The following is a 7,481-nucleotide window of genomic DNA, read 5'->3' as shown; positions in this document are numbered from 1 at the left end:
AGCCATCCACTTCCATGGACACAAATGAACTTGTCATTATCTGGAACTACTTGAACTTCTGAACTTAAAATCAGACATCTCATTCTGACTACTGCCTTCTTTCTACTCTTTCATGTCTCTTTCTCAGATATTCCCACAATACCTGTCAATTCATCTAATTGAGGCTTCCAGTCAATTAGATATTTGCAAGATCATCATACACAAGCAAGAAACACTTTTCCAAATGTGAGGCAATCAAAGCTTCAGAAAGCAATGGTTCTTGGTTTTGGGGGAGATTATATAACATCCAGTGATTTTTCAATCCAAGAAGGACTCGGGGAGTGGATGGGAACTCGGAGATTGGTTTGAGTTGTCACAAAGACTAAGGAGTCATTACTGGCATTTAATGGAAATGTTTCCAAAGGATGTTATATGTTCTTCATATCTGGAACAGTCCCTTATAAAGAAGTACTGTCCCAATTAAAATATAAATAGTGGCCCTAGTTAAGATATACCAAACCCCCTCAATAATTTAAATTAAAAAGACGAATGCAGACGTACATAAATTTTTTTTTATGATTTATAGGTTTCTGCTGACCCCTCAAGCCCATTTATGGAGGCCAGATTAAAAACTCCTGCATCATATTTCTGAAATCTTTATAACATGCCATGATCTTGGAATTTTGTGCTCATGTGCTGACAGATGATTAATAGGGTACATCTGTACCAGAGTATTCCTAGTAGATCAGAAAATAACTAATCAAAATTACATTCTTAGGAAAGTAACTCAGAATAGTTCCTAAGATTGCATTTAAGAAGATTGCAATTAAGATTGCATTTTTTGACAGCTTTCATTAGAGTTTTAACTGTTGAACTCAGTCAGGCTCATGGTCTTAAAGAGACCCCATTACAACATTTAAGAAACAAGATTGACAGTTGTAGTCACATCAGAATAAATTCCATTATGTAAGATTTGTAATAGCAAATTTCTGGTATAAAAGGGAAAAACCTATATATGAATATGAGTCTAATATTCCTAAAACCTGAATTTTTTACTTAAAAAGCACTTTTTGTCATTAAAACTATACCAGGTATACAGTAGATTTGTGTTAAAGACACTCTCATGCTTCCTTTGCAGGGTGTTCATTTACAAGAAAGCAATACTAATCATCCATATAACTTCCTGAATTTGTGTTCTATCACAGAAAGCCTTATCAGTTTAGTAATTCTAGTTAATGTAATAGGATAATGTAATTATGTTTCATTTTGTAAGGTATACAACAGGGATCTCCTATTTTGCTGTCCCAGTTTTTCAATAAAGTTTTGATTATAGGCCAAAAACAAAAAAACACACAAAAAACAAAAAAACCCAGTTCCTACATAAACCAGATACTGCTTAAAAATATGACTGGCAGTGTTCAGCTGTTTCAAAACTTCTTTCTCTCGATACTTCTGCCATACTTGAAGCCCACAAAATAAACTGCTTCTCTTTCTCTTTGGGGAACGTCTAGTTAAATATGAACATGATAACCCGTTCACTTTGGTTTTCCATAGAACAGCTGAGGTTACAATTTTCACAAGGAGCTTCACTAAATCTAAGGATAATTTTTAAAATACCATAAAACGCATACATTTTATGTAACATTATCATAATTAATCATAAACGCCCTCTTCTGTTTCATATTCCACCTGAAGAATTTATTATTATTTTTTTAATTTTTTTTAACGTTTATTTTTGAGACAGAGAGACACAGAGCATGAATGGGGAGAGGGTCAGAGAGAGAAAGACACACACAGAATCTGAAACAGGCTCCAGGCTCTGAGCTGTCAGCACAGAGCCCGACGCAGGGCTCGAACTCACAGACCGCAAGATCACGACCTGAGCCGAAGTCGGACGCTCAACCGACTGAGCCCCCCATACGCCCCTGAAGAATTTATTATTGAGGAAATTCCTTTTCCTGCTTTTCCTTGGAAAGGAATTAGGTAGAACTCACGTTTCCATAGAAAGTCTAGATAAACAATGGATTTTAAGGAGATTTTTAATCTTCATAGGGAATACATCAACATAAAAAAATTCATCAACGTTTGTACTGAAATTTTTCTTCTCCTCAAAATTAGGTAGAGTTATTTCTTCTCTCCTTAATTACAGAAATAAGAATTCCTTTCAGTTGTAATTGTTTTAGCTTCCATTTACTGTATCCGATCCTTTTTGTCTTTATACATCATCACCCCCTTCACCTGAACCGAATAAGCCACCCAAGTGCCCCTCAAAAATAATTTTTAACTTAAAGATATTTTAGTAAATATTAATGTGACTATATCAGTGAAGAGTAGACCAATTTTCTGGATAATGAAGACAAAGACTGTATTAAGGTGAATTAGTTAATTTAGATTTCTTTTGAATCAGTAGAAGTCACAAAATTATTTTTCCTCTCTTATACAACTTTGCCTTTGGAGGCCTAACTAATAATGCTTCAAAATAATTAAAATGCTATTTTGAAAGTTACACTCTTTGGTACTTCTCAATGTGGATAAATAACATTACATTATGTTATTATTTTCATATTATAAAGGCTTATAGTCTGAAGTTATAAGTCACTTATAACTATTTACATAAAGAATATATATGAAAGTGATTATTCTTTAAACTATTTTGAGGTTTATGTTCAGACATTTATTTATTTATTTCTATTTTTTAATTAAAAATTTTTTAATGTTTATTCTTTTTTTTATTTTATTTTTTTTTAACGTTTTATTTATTTTTGAGACAGGGAGAGACAGAGCACGAACAGGGGAGGGTCAGAGAGAGGGAGACACAGAATCTGAAACAGGCTCCAGGCTCTGAGCTGTCAGCACAGAGCCTGACGCGGGGCTCCAACTCACGGACTCCGAGATCATGACCTGAGCTAAAGTCGGCCGCTTAACCGACTGAGCCACCCAGGCGCCCCAATGTTTATTTATTCTTGAGAGAGAGAGAGAGCATGAGCAGGGAAAGGGTCAAGAGAGAGGGAGACACAGAATCAGAAGCAGGCTCAGGCACCTGCCCGACATGGACAGCTCAGCACAGAGCCCGACATGGAGCTCAAACTCACAAACCACAAGATAATGACCTGAGCCAAAGTCAGATGCTTAACCATCTAAACCACCCAGCTGCCCCTCCATTCAGACATTTGGAAATGTACTATCTAATTTATGGGAATTAGAAGTAAGACTGTGTAGATCTTTCTGAACATTGAAATTACCATATTTCATTCTTCTGAATTTTTACTTCCCCAAAACACCTGGGAGAACTCAAAAACCAATTTAATAAATTTTAAAAAACTACTATCCACAAATTTCTTATCTAAGAATTACTTTTGTTTATGTCTTTTTCCTTTTGATGACATCTATACATTTTAAACATAATTTACAGCTAATTTTCAATTAGTGTTTATTTACTATACATTAGGGAATAATCTAAAGACGAGTTGTGCATTAGTCCATAATTTCAAGGAAGTGACAATCTAGAGGCGGAATTTACCCAAAAGCAAGCAGTTATTGATTAGCTCCCATTTCATCTAGAGAAACAATGATGAATTGGATAGACATGATCGCTTCCCTTGTGGACTTTATATTCTCGTGAAGGATTCAGATAGTAAGTTTGTATATAAATAGAGAAAATAACTACAACTTATGATAATCAATAAAGAAAAAATGAATAGGGTGCTGTAAAATAAGTAAAAGGGAATACATTTTAGAAGATGTATTCAAGGCATGGTGCCGTGTTCCATCTTTGAGACAAAAATTCAAAGATGAAAAAGACATAGCTCTGATCTCCAGTTCACTATCTAGTGAAAGGCATACGATAAATATGTAAACAACTACATGTACCAGAATCAAATAAAAACCATAAAAAGATAAAAGCAACATATATAGAAATGAACAGTCACTAAATAATCCTGATTGGAATTATTCAGGAAGCATTTATGGGCAAGGTAATGTTTAAGTTGGATTTTGAAGGATGACTATGCTTTTGCTGATAGAATAATGAGTAAAAGGCAATATGACAAAAGGAAGAGAAGGGTGAAATTACACTCCAAATCCAGGAAATGTGACTATTTCACATTTGGTTCAAGTGCATAAAAGGGGGCTTGTTGGGGCTAAATGACTGTGCTAACAATGAAACTAAGACCAAAATTGATTTTCTGTTCTATCTAGTTCAGTCTAAGGTAGCTGCTATTTCTTATCTAATTCATTTCTATAAATATTTTTGGGTGCCTCCATTTTAGTTCCTAACAATTTCAGTTCAAACTGGCCATTCTGAGAGACCTTATGGGTTACCCAGGGTATGTATACATGTGAATATGTGTTTTCACAATTTAGGATAGGTGTACATACCCACTCAAACATTTATATATGTATACATACCCTATAGTGTAAATCTCATTTTCTCTACACCTCTCCTGGCATCTCCTTTATTCACCTCCATACCTATCAGGCAATGGACACATGGCTATAAGACCATGACAGACAGCCTAATGAATGTCTATCAAATTCTTTAAATTAGAAAAAAGAAACAAGCTATAAATGCAATGAGGTAGCATTATTTTTATGAAAACATTTAAGCAGAAATGATAATCCCAAACCATACAGAACAATATTTTAGCATTAACCTGTGAAAGAAGAATAGTAAGTTGTAGGAACAACAGAGCTCTGGATTCTAATCTCAGCTTAACCATGACTCACCTGTATGACTCTGGACACGTCATGGAAGCACTCTGCGTTTTTATTTCCTCATAGGCAAAAAAGGAATGACAATATTCATCCTACCTCATAGGGAAGATGTTTGGACTACCTAATTAGTGATTGTAGAGTGTTATTAAAACACACTGCATAATTGTTATTTGGTCTGAGTCTCATCCTATGTAATCCAGTGAGAGTTTTATTATTACCCCTTTAATTATGGCTGCAGATTTTATATAAGGCTTCCCATTTCCTCTACCTTACTCCTCATAAAAGAAACTTTGAAATATATCTCTGTGGTAAATATAGTAGCTCTCTTTTTCTAACTATCTGTTAAAGAAGGACTATTGAAACAATGAAGAATACTGTGTGGACCCAGAAGATATTATGAAAGACTAAGGACTACAATAGGAGGTCATTTTCTGCCTGAGGAGTCAATAAATTAGCTCCTTGACACAATTAGTAACAACTTCTGTAAAGGAACTATTGTACTTAATTTTAGAATCAACACCAAAAATTGCAATGAGCCAGTATTTCTTTACTACATACAAATTGTGATCAAATCAGCTTTTTACAGTGAGAATAGTAGACTTGAAGTCATGAATATCATTTAGTGAAAAAGCATTGGAACAAAAACTCTAACTTCTGCAGTTAGCGTCTGTTTATATTTGGGCAAGTAATTCCTTCTTGTTACTCTCTTTTTATTTTATTTTGATTACAAAAATCAAACTAAATAAAATAAAGTTTCTCAAAACTTAAAATTTAACAGTATTTGCTAAGCCTTTTTCTAAGTTTTAAAGTGTTACATAAATGTTGCATTATTATTATTATTATTATTATTATTATTATTAATTATTGTCTTGCCTTTGATACTTTCCAAAAAGTGCTGCTTAAGGGGTTATTGTCTATTTCCCTGTCAGTTTCCTAGGGGTCATAATGAAAAATTGTGTCATATAATGGAACCTTCTTGTCCTAGGTGATAAACTTGAGCATATCACAGTAGCTAATGCTCCTGTATAGATTATATCTCAGAACATGTGACTAACTTGAGTCCAGGGAATACAAATTATTGCAAAAAGTACCTAAATAAATACATTGCATGGACTCAAGAAGGAAAGTAAATGCATAGATTTCAGGAAATCCTCTCAGTCATTTTTAATAAGTGAAGAAATTTCATTTGCTTTCTCTACCATCAACTTAACATCCATTGGTATCCCAGAGCTTCATATTTTTTTCTACCTCAGTTTTATTGAGGTATAACTGAAATAACATTGTGTAAATTTAAGGTGTACAACCTGCTGATTTGATATATTTATATGTTGCAAAATGACCACTGTGATAGCATTAGCTAACATCACCATCCTGTTACATAATTATCATTCCATTTTTGTGGTGAGAACATGTAAGATTTACTTTCTTGGCACTTTCAAGTACATAACTTAGCATTATTACCTCTAATCACTATGCTATACATTAGATCTCCAGAACTTGTTAATCTTATAACAGGAAGTTAGTACCTTTTGACTAATATCTCCCATTTCCCCCACACCCAGCCCTTCATAACCACCACTTTACTGTTTCCCTTAGTTTGATTTTTTTTAGATTCCACATATAAGTAATATCATACAGTATTTGTGTTTCTCTGCCTGATTTGTACACTTAGCATAATGCCCTCAAGTTTCATCCAAGTTGTTGCAACTGTCAGGATTTCTTTCACTCTCATGGCTAAGTAATACTCCATTGTGTGTGTGTGTGTGTGTGTGTGTGTGTGTGTGTGTGTGTGTATATATGTCACATCTTCTTTATTTATTCATTCATTAAAGACACTTAGGTTATTTCCACATCTTGGTTATTGTGAATAATGCTGCAATGAACATGGAGTACAGATATCTCTTTGAATCCTTGTTTTATATTCTTTGAATATATTCCCTAAAGTGGATATATCCCCAAAGTGGGATTGCTGGATTATCATTACGGCAGTTCTATTTTTAATTTTTTGAGGAACCTCCATATTTTTTCCATAGTGGCTACACCAATTTATATTCCCACCATAGTACAAAAGTGTTCTCTTTTCTCCACACCCTTACTAGCACTTATTTCTATAGCTTTTGTCTTACCCACTTAAGGATACAGAGAAGTGTCATGGGTCCATCTTACTTTTCAGAGTAGAAAACTGTGGAATCAGAATCAGGGTTGTACCCCACGGTGACATCTCACTTTCTGAAATAGGATTAGAGAACCACTAATGGGAACAGGAATGCAAATAGAGTTTGGAAATTCTGCCTCAGGTCTCACTTGAGTGCCAAACAATCCACAGCTGATACCTTCAGAATTTAGAGATATTATTTATGGATCAACATAAGTTTAGCTATTTGCTTTTTCAATGGATTTATCAGTCTTACAGAGATTATTAACATCTGTTTATTTACTTGTTTTTTAATTGAAGAGATTATTTAAACTAGCATGCTAGCATTACAGGTAGCTGGAGGGTAGTCTCACGTGAGGTCTGGAGATCACAGAGGTATAAAGGATGTAAGCTCACTTAAGAATTCACTCACAGTTCTTTTCTTGGCTACTTTTAGATATCACAGGATTGTGGTTTCCTTCCTTCACACCACAAAAGTCACTAAAATGCCAGCAACTTTTGCTAAATTTCAGTGGTCCTTAAAATCAGCTTATTAACACAGTCACCAGGGATTTTTAAAAATATATATTTCTGGGCCCCAACCCCTGAAAATCTATGCTGCAGCCTAAGCACTGATAAGCCAGTTATAGAAAAC

This window comes from Acinonyx jubatus, chromosome B4, assembly GCF_027475565.1.
Source record: "Acinonyx jubatus isolate Ajub_Pintada_27869175 chromosome B4, VMU_Ajub_asm_v1.0, whole genome shotgun sequence".
NCBI lineage: Eukaryota > Metazoa > Chordata > Mammalia > Carnivora > Felidae > Acinonyx > Acinonyx jubatus.
Note: the sequence above shows the minus strand (reverse complement) of the source record.